The sequence below is a fragment of the Acipenser ruthenus genome, chromosome 23, assembly GCF_902713425.1.
Source record: "Acipenser ruthenus chromosome 23, fAciRut3.2 maternal haplotype, whole genome shotgun sequence".
NCBI lineage: Eukaryota > Metazoa > Chordata > Actinopteri > Acipenseriformes > Acipenseridae > Acipenser > Acipenser ruthenus.
In genome coordinates this window covers 28,279,694-28,295,312 of record NC_081211.1, presented here as the reverse complement: position 1 = coordinate 28,295,312, position 15,619 = coordinate 28,279,694, and positions in this window count along the sequence as shown.

The following is a 15,619-nucleotide window of genomic DNA, read 5'->3' as shown; positions in this document are numbered from 1 at the left end:
TGTTATCTGTATAAACAGAAAACTCAGACAGCTTATCTAAGCTGTTCAGGTGATGAGACCCCATTATAATCTATTACACATGCTTTGGGATGCAATTAAAAGTCACCTGTCGAAATAAAATGTAAAAGAAATGACAGAACCCATGCGCGATTGAGATGATTGTCTAGGATATGAACTTGCTGTCGCTGTGTTCAAGCGTTGGCCGCACGTTCATTCAGCTTCTCTTCCTGTCCTATTTTAAAGTAAGAGTGCTCTCCACAGCTGTATCCACAGAGGCAATGGCAGTACCCCAGATCGATGGTCCTGTTACATTGCAATCTCCAAGCACTCTGTCTCTAACTGGGACCAGCCAGGTGCTTTCGATTTGGGCATTCTCTATATTTCCTTCTCCTTGTAAATAGCATTCATCATTGTGAGAACAGGTAGATTGAGACAGAAAAAAAAACAGCCATGCTGCTATTTATACAGTTGCAAAACTCTCAACTTCATAAATAGTTCAGATGATGTTTTTCTTTTCTGTTCTAAATGCCACACTATTTTACGCACAAAACCCTCAAATGAATATATCATAAGCTGATAACACAGCAGTTGTACCAGAGTCTCATGACTGCCCTTCCAATTCGCTTTTCTTTTTTTTATGCTAGAAACACGGTAACACTTTACATTGTGTCTCTAATTACTGTGTATTTACATCGTAGTTACTTAGTACATACATGTGTACTTACACATAGTTACAATGTACTTAACATGCAAATCTTTTTGCACAGTATAACCCTAACCCTTATCTGATACATGTGTGTAGATTTACACCTTAAGTATATTGTAACTATCATAATAACATTGTAATTATGTAGAAGTACACATGCATTTACTAAGTAACTACTACATAAATACACAGTAATTAGAGATTCACTTGATGGTGAATGAAGTGCAAAGATTCATGGTGAATCATTTACTGTTTCAATGCATGTGTGTTCTCTAGCAACTGGGTGGCAGCTCACACGGAAACACTGGGTTGCCTAAGTTGAGTTAACCATCCTGTATGCAGCTTTAACAGTATACTGTACTGCAATTTCATTTATATCTGTGCGATTAAGGACTCACTTTACAGCTGATTTCAGTAGCAGCCTTTTGCGATTAAATGTTTATCATGCAACTGTCTAAAAAACGATTTCTCTGCTATAATCCAGAACACATTATCCATGACAAATATTAATTACTTTCATATTCCGCTTCAGTTTAATAGATATCAATGTTCTCCATGAGAAATTATGAACGAGGGGACCGAAGATGGCTAAATATCACTACCCCCCATAGCAACAATCTATAATAATACCCTTTTTACATTCATAGCAAAACATTTCAATGTGTGGTTTTGTATAAAGTGCTGTGCAGTTAACGTTCTCTTCTGATGTTGTTAATGGATTGGGAATGATACCAGCACCATTACATACAATAAAAAGTACATATATTCCTCATGAGGCACAGCATTACTTACAATTTACAACTCTACTTTTTCTGTCTTCTCTTCTTACTGTACATTTACTAAGATTAGTTTGGCAGCGACAGCCCCTCCTGCATCCATATCGTCACAGTGTATTTGATGCGCTGCACATTTTTACTTATGTTCATATACAGTACTGTCCCTTTAAAGTTCACCAGCTGTATACGAAGCAAATTACTTCACAGTTAAAAAAAAAAAAAAGTGTGTTGGTTTTAATGAATCACATTTTCATCAGATTAAATCATTTGGGGTATTTATATCCATAAGGCTCGTTGTACTGTATAATGAGATGGGAGTACGCAGGTTATGATGTTAGATGAGATGTTAGATGAGAAGCTAATGCCTTTTATAGGTTAACCCTTGTTAGTTAATGAGGGTCTGGAACATGACATGCCTGAACACTGGAAAGTCACGTGATCTTTCTTTCTTTCTTTCTTTCTTTCTCTCTCTCTCTCTCTCTCTCTCTCTCTCTCTCTTAAAGATAAACACAATGGTTGCAGGTTAAATGAAGGAACAGTGTCAGAGTGTTTTAATAAGCAGCTCTGTGGCGCTGTCACCAGTTATGTGGTGAGATGAATGTCTCTGCAGTGAAAATGGGGCATTGTCCTCCACAGTCATTTATTATATCTGCTCGTCACGTTTGATAAAGGAACCCTGGCAGGTTTAGATATAGATCATTCATGAAGGGCATCGCTGGCTTCTCAATGAGAAAGCTTGTATCTCTAAAGACCCAGGTGGAATATAGACACACCTAAACAGCACACCACTTCATAAGCTTTCCACCCCCCCAGCCCCATAATTTATAGTATAGTGCCAATGCATGGTTACAGGGACACTGCCACTCCTTTGAGAGATGGCTGCACAGTGCTCTTTAGTAAGATCCCCTTTTAAAAGAAACACACTGTTTGTCCACTGCAGAGGCCTTTCATATTTGATTATTTTTATTATTCTATGTGCAGTCTGAAACTGACAGGCTCTGAAGCAATAACCAGTAAGCATGATTACCTGTGCCCCATGGACCATGGAGGCACAACAATGCAGTTGAAAGTTTTTAAAAGCCTCGAATGGCCTCGTTTCCAATATTAAACTGCTGAATAAAACATGGACAACAGAGTGGGGTCTGCTACATCTGAACTGTGGTGAACTGGAAATGCACAAGCTGAAAACATGCCCAACATGGATCACCGCTACAGAAGCAACGTTTATCTACACCTTGACTTATTTCTTATTATTTTTCATGTAGATTATCATTACATAATTGCATTCACTTAAGCTTGCATTTCAAATAAATTGCATGTCATTGGTAGGGTTAAGATGCCAGCCTACGCAGTTGTATACTTTGAATGAGACTTGGAATGAAGGGGGAGAGACTTAACCCTTTACAGACCAGCATGTTTTTCATGTCTGCAGCATTCTGAATTTAAATAAATAAATAAATAAAGCACGATCAGCATTTCATCTATAGATATCTTAAGTCAGCATATTTTTTGATAAAGATTAAACGTTTAGGCAAATTTCTAAACATCTAAACAGACCAATGCTACCAGTCATAGGAACGCAATGACACTGAACATCCTACAGGTTGTGTAATCATAAAACCAGACAGACAGACAGAATCAGGGTTTGATGAGTGGCTGTGGAGGAGGTGGTGCCCCCATATTATAACGTGATTTTTTTTTTTTTTTTCATTTCAAAAGCAACTGTCGTTAAGCGATGATTTGTCAGTTCCCGTGAAGTGGCAGAGAAGACTATTGCCTTACAAGGTAGATGTAACTGCACTGATATGAATGCCCGGTATTGCTTTGACTCAGAAGACAGGGAGAACTTTATTTATTTAATCATTGCCCTTTGTGTCTAGCGGCTTGCAGCTGAAAGGTCAAAATGAATGTCGAGGTGTGCTGTGAAGAGTGTGGGAGAACAGGAACATCTTAAATATCTGAAATAATTGCAGTGGCATCAGAAGCAGATTAGGCTGAAACAGAGGTGGCTGGCCTGACTGCAGGAGATGCTGTTTTTACAGAGATAACAGATTGTTTTTTTTTGGTGTTTCCACTCTTATTGATCCCATCACCTGAATGACACCCGCCGCTGGTTAGTCAGGACCAAATGCACAGTACACTGTCCTCGCAAAACATACAGCTATGGCCAAAAGGTTTCCATCACCCTATACAATTAACACACTTTGCTTCATAAAGCCAAACGAAACCTGCTGAATAATGTTACGTTAACATGTTACGTTTTCCATATACTTAACGAAGAAAACTGACAAAAATAGACAAATCTGACATTTCGAAATCTAAATATTGCACTACTAATATGGCTTCCAGTAGACTTTTGCAATATCATTTTTGTTTCTTTGATTACATGATGTTAAATAAAAGATCTAAATTATGCTCATAATTACAGTATGTCTCAATCCTACAATTCTAGGTGATGCAAAACTTTTGGCCATAGCTGTAGATCACCTTGTTGCTCAGGATTGGTTTTCTGAACATTGTCTTGGTGCGCTGTCATGATTGGTCAATAACAATGGTAAATAGACCCATCCATGCTTATGAATAAACATATACACCTCATGGATCATCTCAGCCAATCAGGTTCAGCGTTATCCAGCAAGCAGATATGCCTCTAAAAGCTGATGGGGCTTTAGAATCTTGAAACCGGTGTTAAACAGTGACATGATTTTCAAGCAGCCTATAGTATGTACTGTAGAAAACATGTTAAAAAATGACTTCATACAGACAAAAAAAAACATTTGTTGAGTTTATAATAGCAGTAATGTCCTCTGCAACGCTCATTACACAGAAAGCATCCCATACCTGTAAGGTTAAATGACCTGAGTTTAGTCTTGAATTAATAATGCATGTTTTACAATTTGCTGGCATACATACTGTATATCACATCATTGCAAGAGGCTGGGAATTGAATCATGCTTTTGTCAATCATACGCAAAACTCCCTGCAGGATACCTATTGACTGACACTTTCATAGACCTGCATTTTTCATTTTTTTTCTTCTTTTTTATATAACTTCCATTCATATCTACTCCAGTGAATGTACTCATTTAAAATAAAAACTATGTAAATTATAGCCTTCGCTTTCTGCTTTATTTATCTAACGACCCTGCAATTCCTGCCATGAATATAAAAAGGGCATTATGCTGATTACCACTAGTTGGATTTCATATCTGCCCCGATGTTTTCTCCAGAACCTAATACTGACAATGTGGACTACATGATTACTAGGTGACCTCAAATCACACTAAGAAGACCCACACAGTGAGAGGGCTGAGGACTTGAAGGAGACAAATAGACATTTAAGAACTTGTTTTGTTCGCTATAAAAAAAATTAATATATTTCTTGTATTAGTAGCTGCTTCTCCAGGGATGTCACTGATTCGGCAAACGCAGGGTCATTGAGAATGGGACTGAAGAGAATATGGAGTCAGGCTACAGCTTGTATCCCATTTAAGAAACTGTCAGCTGAAAAAAAAAAGTATATGTAGAAAAAGGCAATGAGCAATGCAAGTTTCAATGATGCATACAGGTGTTAGGAAGGATGTGAAATGAAACAATAGTGTCTTTCTATGAAAGCTCTGTTGTCTAGAAGTTTACCACCACTTTCATTTATTATTAGTTTATTTAGCAGATGCCTTTATCCAAGACAACTTACAGAGACTAGGGTGTGTGAACTATGCATCAGCTGCAGAGTCACTTACAATTATGTCTCACCCGAAAGACGGAGCACAAGGAGGTTTAAGTGACTTGCTCAGGGTCACACAATGAGTCAGTGGCTGAATTGGGATTTGAACCGGGGATCTCCTGGTTACAAGCCCTTTTCTTTAACCACTGGACCACACAGCCTCCTTGTATTTACCAAGACAGAAGCTCTATTAGCAGGAATTGAGAAAAATAAAATGAAATAAATGTCAAATAAATAACTAACAACAAAGGCATTAATAAAGGCATTAATTACCAGTTTCTTATTGCAACAGAACCCGATCGGAGAGGCTCTTACAGTCCATGTATAAAACATGTGCAGTAACTACGGCATAAAAAGACACACTATTGAGGCCAGGGCTTTATTCTATGAACTTTCCACAGTGCTACTACAGTAGGGGGTCACACAAATGGTATTTTTATCAACTGTTAACCTACTGTATATAAATTGTCATCAAGTTCAACATGATGCTTATTAATGGATTCTTATAATACCGGACTGTGCAGACACTGTGTGTGCAATAACGATTAATAAGGTGCATTCTACTGCCACATAAAGCACGTGAACATGCCTGCTGGTCAGATACAGCTGATCAAGAGTGGGATTTTAAACAGGCCAAGCCAGTGAATACCCTGCAGGGAGGGACAGGGAGGGCTGGAGGAGTGTAAAGATGCAGCTCTCCAGCACTATCCTTGTGTGCTTTCAGTGTTTTTCTTAACTGCTAATTTATTTGATTAATAGAGTGTTATCTTGCCCGTAGGCAGATATGTCAGCAAAGACGTGCCGCGTTTGATTGAATTGTTATCTGTCGGGCCGCATTCAGTGCATGATGTCATCCTTCGAGGAGACCAAACCACATTTGTATTAATCATCTCTGGCTATTAGCTCTCTGAATTGACTGTGGAGCCTTAAACTGCGTGTCTCTGATAAACCTGAGTCTGTCTGAGACGTCTGTAGTGGGCAACAAATCCAGCCCTGTGTGTGTGTGTGTGTCTGTGAGTGCGTGTGCGTGTGTGTATGTGTGTGTGTCTGTGTATGTCTTTGTGTGTGTGTCTGTGTGCCTGTTGTTGAAAAGAAAGTAACAGCTGCATTCAGTACTTCATATTTAGTAATACCGTCTCTGTGTGTAAGTACTGCAGCTGCTTTTTTATTTCCATGACACAAGCATAACCCAGTAAAGTATGTAGTAAATGCATGGTAAAGCATTGGGAATACGTCTAGGCATTGTAAAACTTGGGTACCTACAGAAAACAGTGGGTTCACTTTACTATAGCATTGACCTTGACACACTGTCCCAGTTATCACATAATTAAACACTGTGGTACTGACATACAGTGCTCAGACAGGTGCATTGACACACTGTCCCAGTTATCACATAATTAAACACTGTGGTACTGACATACAGTGCTCAGACAGGTGCATTGACACACTGTCCCAGTTATCACATAATTAAACACTGTGGTACTGACATACAGTGCTCAGACAGGTGCATAATTAAACACTGTGGTACTGACATACAGTGCTCAGACAGGTGCATAATTAAACACTGTGGTACTGACATACAGTGCTCAGACAGGTGCATTGACACACTGTCCCAGTTATCACATAATTAAACACTATGGTACTGACATACAGTGCTCAGACAGGTGCATAATTAAACACTGTGGTACTGACATACAGTGCTCAGACAGGTGCATACAGTGCTCAGACAGGTGCATAATTAAACACTATGGTACTGACATACAGTGCTCAGACAGGTGCATTGACACACTGTCCCAGTTATCACATAATTAAACACTGTGGTACTGACATACAGTGCTCAGACAGGTGCATTGACACACTGTCCCAGTTATCACATAATTAAACACTGTGGTACTGACATACAGTGCTCAGACAGGTGCATTGACACACTGTCCCAGTTATCACATAATTAAACACTGTGGTACTGACATACAGTGCTCAGACAGGTGCATAATTAAACACTGTGGTACTGACATACAGTGCTCAGACAGGTGCATAATTAAACACTGTGGTACTGACATACAGTGCTCAGACAGGTGCATACAGTGCTCAGACAGGTGCATAATTAAACACTGTGGTACTGACATACAGTGCTCAGACAGGTGCATAATTAAACACTGTGGTACTGACATACAGTGCTCAGACAGGTGCATAATTAAACACTGTGGTACTGACATACAGTGCTCAGACAGGTGCATACAGTGCTCAGACAGGTGCATAATTAAACACTGTGGTACTGACATACAGTGCTCAGACAGGTGCATACAGTGCTCAGACAGGTGCATACAGTGCTCAGACAGGTGCATACAGTGCTCAGACAGGTGCATACAGTGCTCAGACAGGTGCATAATTAAACACTGTGGTACTGACATACAGTGCTCAGACAGGTGCATACAGTGCTCAGACAGGTGCATACAGTGCTCAGACAGGTGCATACAGTGCTCAGACAGGTGCATACAGTGCTCAGACAGGTGCATACAGTGCTCAGACAGGTGCATAATTAAACACTGTGGTACTGACATACAGTGCTCAGACAGGTGCATTGACACACTGTCCCAGTTATCACATAATTAAACACTATGGTACTGACATACAGTGCTCAGACAGGTGCATAATTAAACACTGTGGTACTGACATACAGTGCTCAGACAGGTGCATACAGTGCTCAGACAGGTGCATAATTAAACACTATGGTACTGACATACAGTGCTCAGACAGGTGCATTGACACACTGTCCCAGTTATCACATAATTAAACACTGTGGTACTGACATACAGTGCTCAGACAGGTGCATTGACACACTGTCCCAGTTATCACATAATTAAACACTGTGGTACTGACATACAGTGCTCAGACAGGTGCATTGACACACTGTCCCAGTTATCACATAATTAAACACTGTGGTACTGACATACAGTGCTCAGACAGGTGCATAATTAAACACTGTGGTACTGACATACAGTGCTCAGACAGGTGCATAATTAAACACTGTGGTACTGACATACAGTGCTCAGACAGGTGCATACAGTGCTCAGACAGGTGCATAATTAAACACTGTGGTACTGACATACAGTGCTCAGACAGGTGCATAATTAAACACTGTGGTACTGACATACAGTGCTCAGACAGGTGCATAATTAAACACTGTGGTACTGACATACAGTGCTCAGACAGGTGCATACAGTGCTCAGACAGGTGCATAATTAAACACTGTGGTACTGACATACAGTGCTCAGACAGGTGCATACAGTGCTCAGACAGGTGCATACAGTGCTCAGACAGGTGCATACAGTGCTCAGACAGGTGCATAATTAAACACTGTGGTACTGACATACAGTGCTCAGACAGGTGCATACAGTGCTCAGACAGGTGCATACAGTGCTCAGACAGGTGCATACAGTGCTCAGACAGGTGCATACAGTGCTCAGACAGGTGCATACAGTGCTCAGACAGGTGCATACAGTGCTCAGACAGGTGCATACAGTGCTCAGACAGGTGCATACAGTGCTCAGACAGGTGCATTGGCAATGTAGTTCTGATGCCACTGGAAAAGTGTCAAAATATGAAAACGTGGCCTCCATACTATCAATGGTTCATATTATTGAGGCTACCATTGTAATACTACTGCCCCTTGTTCCATAACAATATGCATTGTATTTGTGGTGCCACTGCCTTGCCATGGCATATCGGTTAGTAAGACTAGAGATCCACGTTATGGGGTATTAGAATTGACAGTTAATAAAGATAGGGTTATTTATTTGTATTGTACTTATTATATTTTGGAACACAATGAACTGGGGCCCCTGTTCAGAGATGTGAAGTTAAGACTCTGAGACTCAAGGAAAAGGCTATTCTAATAAGCAGCGCTGTACATTGAGCAGCCTGGTTTTGAAACCATATAACCTCCAATCCATATGCTTTGATGATAAACCCTGTGCTGTCTGTTTGGCAGCGCACTTTAAGATAAATAAATTCAGTTTTCTCCAGGGGTTTGCGGATACAAACAGACAAATAAACCATCCAGAGTTAGAAAGAGAGAATGAAAATACATAAGAAGAATTGTCTCTATTGCGAACCTTGGCAGCTCTCAGTGAAATCTCAGATCCCAGCTTCAGCTGTGCTAGAACGCAGCCTTTCACTCTGGTTATCATTATGTATGTGCAGCCAGAGCAGAAGCTGCAAATGAAGATTAGGTTGTTAGGGAGAGGCCACGACACTGCAATCATTTCCCTTTGAAAACAACGTGTTCCCTCAAATCAGCACTGAATGCAGAAAAGCAGGTAATAATGCTGATCTTTTCAGGTTAACAGCCTGTGCAGCCCCTGTCAAATTCACTTTATATATGATGAAACAACACTGCCCTCCCCCTGGAAATTCAACACCCACGTGGCATTCAAAAAAGCATTGTGCACAAACTTAAATGATTTGGAATTAATTAATCAAAATGGGCTTTAATAAACCAGATCTTAATAAAACAATCCGAAAACAGCCCTTAATGCTTTGTGAATAGGGCCTATTGCTTACTTTTACAATTGAATTCAATTGAATAGAAATTGTAATAACTGCTTGATTCATGCACACACTGTGAGTAATTACATGGAGACTTACCCAGTTATTACCATGTTATTACACTGTTACATATGCCTGGTAACACTTACATTGTGTCTCTAATTACTGTACATTTACAGAGTTAGTTACAATGTTCTTTACGTGTAAATCTTTTTGCACCATATATCTAAGTACACAATTGTATCAGAATAGGGTTAAGGTTAGGGTTGTAGCGTGCAAAAAGATGTACACATTAAGTACATTGTAACTATGCATAATAACAGTAAGTACACATGCATTTACTAAGTAACTACAATGTAAATACACAGTAAGTAGAAACACTTCATGTAAACTGTTACCAATAACCAAGTAAACAAGCTGTAGAGATGTTTTAACATTCAAAACAGAAAAGACAAAATGGGACCATTTCTGACATTTCCATTAGTTGATTACTTATCATTTATTACTGGCTGTCAAAATCCACAGTTGAAAAACACATTAGCAGGAATCACATTAATCTAAAGCATTCTTGCCACAATGACCTTTTGCCCTGTAGCACAAGTCTTTCTCATCAGCACTGATTGCATGTATTCATAAGGAGGGGCGCCATGTTCTTACAAATTATTTTAATGAAAAACTTTACAGCTTGCAAAGAAAACGATTTCCACGCAAATCATCTTTTGTACCATGATGGGAAGGGGCAGATGCTTCGCTAGGAAACATATATGTGTTGTATAAAGATATCTGTGCTTTAAAAAAGTTAAACCTCTAGGACTGATCTGTTTATAACGAATACACTATGTAACACAATTTTTGTTTCAGTATATCCTGGTGGAAGTGCTCGCCTTGCTCCTCCGAGTACGCTCCCATGTTCTCCTTGAATTTATCAAGATGAGCATCAAGGATATGGACTTTGAGGGACATCCTACAGCCCATTGTGCCGTAGTTCTTCACCAGAGTCTCAACCAGCTCCACATAGTTTTCGGCCTTGTGATTGCCCAGGAAGCCCTGAACCACTGCGACAAAGCTGTTCTAAGACGCTTTCTCCTTACTAGTGAGCTTCTTGGGGAATTCATTGCACTCCAGGATCTTCTTTATCTGTGGTCCGACGAAGACACCGGCTTTGACCTTTGCCTCAGACAGCTTAGGGAAGAAGTCTTGAAGGTACTTGAAGGCTGCCGACTCCTTATGTAGAGCTCTGACAAATTGTTTCAGAAGGCCCAATTTGATGTGCAGTGGTGGCATCAGCACCTTCCGGGGGTCCACCAGTGGCTCCCACTTGACGTTGTTTCTCCCCACAGAGAACTCGGTCCGCTGTGGCTAGTCCCGCCTCACACATCTTAGCAGATGCTTCCATGGAGTACTTTTTCGCTCTTGTCTTGATAAATTGGCCGCAGACATAGCAAAATGCGTCTGCCGGATGCTTGCAGCCTCTTGATGCCATCTCAGAAAAATTATTATTATTATTATTATTATTATTTATTTCTTAGCAGACGCCCTTATCCAGGGCGACTTACAATTGTTACAAGATATCACATTATACATTATTTCACATTATACAGATATCACATTATTTTTACATACAATTACCCATTTATACAGTTGGATTTTTACTGGAGCAATCTAGGTAAAGTACCTTGCTCAAGGGTACAACAGCAGCGTCCCCCACTGGGGATTGAACCCACAACCCTCCGGTCAAGAGTCCAGAGCCCTAACCACTACTCCACACTGCTGCCCTAAAAAATGCAGATATGTATCCACTTAGGCTGCTGGAACTAAACTGAACTGGTGGGCTTAAGGTCCCTGTATTTATACTACTATTTATATTACTAGAAAGTTCTAGAAAGTTCTAGAAGTTACTCCAAGTTTACTCAGCACTGAATCTATCTGGAATGTTCTGGAAAATAGGTAAATTTCAAAATATCACTGTCCTGGTCACAAAAGCAAAGTTTGTGGGGAATAATAGCCATTTTCTATACTTTTGAGGCATAAGCAATTAGGAAATAACACTTACTACCCAGAAATCAATGAGTAGTGACTGCTAACGACTGACCCCATATCTTCCAAACCGCACTCTGAGATCACAGGATGCAGGGCTGCTGCTTATTCCTAGGGTCAACAAAAGCAACACGGTAGGTAGGGCTTTTTCTTGTAGAGCTCCTAAATTATGAAATGCTCTGCCTTCGTTTGTCAGGGAAGCTGGGACCATTACAATTTTCAAGTCAAGACAAAAAATGCACTTTTATAAAATGGCTTTCTTATCTTTGTGTGTTTTAATGTAACTTTTAAATTGCTGCTTTTGTATTATTATGTGTATGCTGTTATTTAAATGGTCTGACTGTGGTAGTTGTATGTGTGACATGCTATATAAATGTACTGTGGTTTGTTCTTTTTTTCTGCTATGTAATGTACTGTAAAAAGAGCTATATAAATGCAATAAATAAATAAATCAACTAAATTGCATGGTGGTGAATCTGCTGTACATGCGTAGATCCACACAGATACAAAATACAATATTCATTCTTAAAATTGATGATTGTAGTAAATGAGGTAGCAAGTTGCTCTGGCTTTGAAATCTCTCTATTTTAACAAGATTTGAATTGTGTTTCTGCATGAACCCACAACCACTGCGTGAATGATACATTGGCCCTTGGTGCACAAGTTTGATAAACAAATGCATTTTTGTTATCGATCATTCCAGCCAGTTCTGTCTAGATATACACTATATTTCTCTCTCATTTTGTAATACTTGTCTGAGACAGACTCCCTCAAAATGTTTTATACAGTTCGTATATTACACCCCCCCCCCCCCCCCACACACACACACACTCACACTCACCGTGTTTACTGCTGAAAACAAACAAACCAGTTCCTTATTTCATGTCCCAAATGGCTGTCGGAGTGGAATGGCTTTTGGTACTTCACATATCTGCTCAATAGCCTTGAGCAATGTTTAATTTGAAAGTTGGGAACAAGCTATTTGACAGTGCTTGACCTTTGAGATAAAAGATTATTATGTCTTTTAGCTACGATTAAAACTCCTCCTTTATCTTCTCACTATTATGCTGGCTGACTATTCTTATTCCACTCTTTCTTTCTTTCTTTCTTTCTTTCTTTCTTTCTTTCTTTCTTCCCTGTTGATCTGTCTCTTCCCTCTCATTCATTCATTCTGCGTGCCCCTCCTGGCCGTACATCAAACAATTTGTAATCTTTCTAAAGAAATGCTCGCTTCCCTTGTCTGGGATTTGAAGTTCTAACAGAGACAAAATAAGGCACATTGCTGATAGGAGGTTTTAATAGGAATATATTAGTTGGCAGATGTTTCAAGATGAACGCAAGCCTGGGTCTTAGTTTAAAAAGTCTTTACCCAGCTATAAATGTGGTACATGGGACAATAGTGTCCCAATTAGAAGAAATGAGCCTGGGGTACGTTTTCTTGAAGCCTGAACACTAGTCTGGTTACCTGAATAGTGTGACAGCTTCAATTACTGTATCTGATGCACACAACCTCTATCCACAGTATATCCTGTATCTGAATCCATTACCTCAGCTCATTCCTGGCTCCTCTGGTGGCTTACCTCACCACTGTGAGCAGAGGAAGAGGAAGTCTGTCAATATAATTGATCCCTCACTGTCTTTTCATCAGGACCAGAGCTTAAGTGATATAAATTATCCTCTGAGATGGTGTTTCCATGGTCCCCTCATTCTGTACTCGGTGCTGTTTTGTATAGGATTTGACCTGACCGTTGCAGTACCAACAGCCATCACAATTACAAGATGTACAGTACAAACTTGTACATTTCTATTTTCAAAATAACTTTCCTTCTCACGCCCATGGAGGACGATGGAGATAGTCAATTATTTTTTTTTAGCGTTTTGCAAAAATCCATAGAGCTGCTGGAAATAAAAGAAAAAAGAAACAGAAAAATAAATACTGTGTGTGGGAGTCTCGCATTCCCGTTGTAAAAAAAAAAAGAAAAGCATCTATTGAACCTGTGATGACCCTGGGGATATATTTCTATTTTTAAATGGCTACAAATGGCAAACATCTGCTGAATATGCACAGTGGGATCTATTCATTTAGCTGAGCATTAGGAAGATATAACACTGCCATTAAAATCAGAATACGAACCTTAGTTTTACAGACAGACATAAACCAACAGATTGTAAAGTGCAAGAAAAGAAAAAAAAAAAGTTTAATAATGTATAGATGTTTGGTAACACTTTACTTTAAAGTGCCACAAATTAACTGCAATTAACTTAGATTAGTTTGAAATTATATGTCTTTGTGCTATTTACTCTACACATGTAATTACAGCATAAAGGATGCTACTTAAATGAAGTGTCACTGTACAGGGTGATTAGAAAGTAAGTTTACCACATTAATGGTATGGTGTGTTGATGTGGTAAACTTTCTTTCACCCTATATATCTTGCCTCTTATGTTTTGTTTCTGAAAGCAGTGCTGGATTATCGAAAAGTATGTTTTCTTTCTTTAATTTAGTTGTTTTTGTTGTAGTACTATTAAGGTTTAGCATATTACAAGTTCTCCATACAAAATAAAAAAAAAGGCTGTATGCTTTTCTAAGGGATATAATACGCCAAGCTTACAGACACCAGCGAATCAGAGCCCCGCCACAGTGTATTGAAATTACTGGGCTAGGAATACAGGTTAAACAAACATGTTAAAAACAAGGTCTCGCAGAGTCTGCTACCAATACATCTGTACTCCTCTAAAGATGAAGCATGAATTAAATTAGTCTCTGTTGCTGACAGGAGAACGTGCAGCTGGGAACTCGCCGTAGCTCTCTATACAGAAGTGTATTTCCATGAACATGTCAATTTAAATGTTTTCTCAGAGGACCAATTGTTTGAGTACAGAGACAATCTTTTAGCAGGGTTTTCCCGTGCTGGAATGAAGCAGGAATAAAATGGCATCAGTTAGGACTGCATGTAGGACACAACTCCCACCATTCAGTCTTTGAGATTTCACTCACTGATACAATTAACCTAAAGAGGAAAGAGAAGAGATCACACAGAGGATAACATTAGAGCTTTGTCCTGTCCCGATTGGACAGTCTGCTTCGAATTTCTCTGTATTAACAATCTTTGGGAGCACTTGAAAACGCAGCATGCTCTTTCATCAGCGTCCGATACCATCCTCCAGAGAGAACCATTACTCTGCCCTGGAAGACAGATAGTGCTAAAACTCCCAGAGAGTTTCTTTAACAAGAAGAATGGCTCACAGCTCAGTCCCTCGGCAGAATGCTGTGCACCTCGTACCCTAGCAGCTTACTTCGTGAGCTGTGCAGTTTTGCCATACGTATAGTGTTACCATATTCTCCGTTATTCCCTCAACACATGTATTGTGCAAACTCAGCAGTTTATATACTATATATATATTTACAGTCTAGAATTCTGCACATCTGTTTTTCATGCAGCTCATCAGGGTGGCTCTGTTATAATCTATACATAATTAATTTAGTCTAAAAAAAACCTGCCCTAATGCATATATCCATTTGGAATAAAATGAGCTTGCATACTGAAGCACTAGCTCAGGCCTTATTTAACTGATCACCCGTCTTTTCTCGATTTGGAAAGCCTACTATAACTTCTGAGGAAACAAATAACTTGAGAGGGCCTTGAGACCTTGGATTACACAACTTAGTGTTTTATTTCTAGATTTGTAAAATTGACAAGGTATGCTCACCCTTCAAAAGATACACCCTGCATGTGCTAGCAATATAAGTTCAAACAAAAACAATGAATAGGACCAGATAACAGACACAATATCGAGGTGTGTCAGCCTTTTGGTTTCTGCATTCAT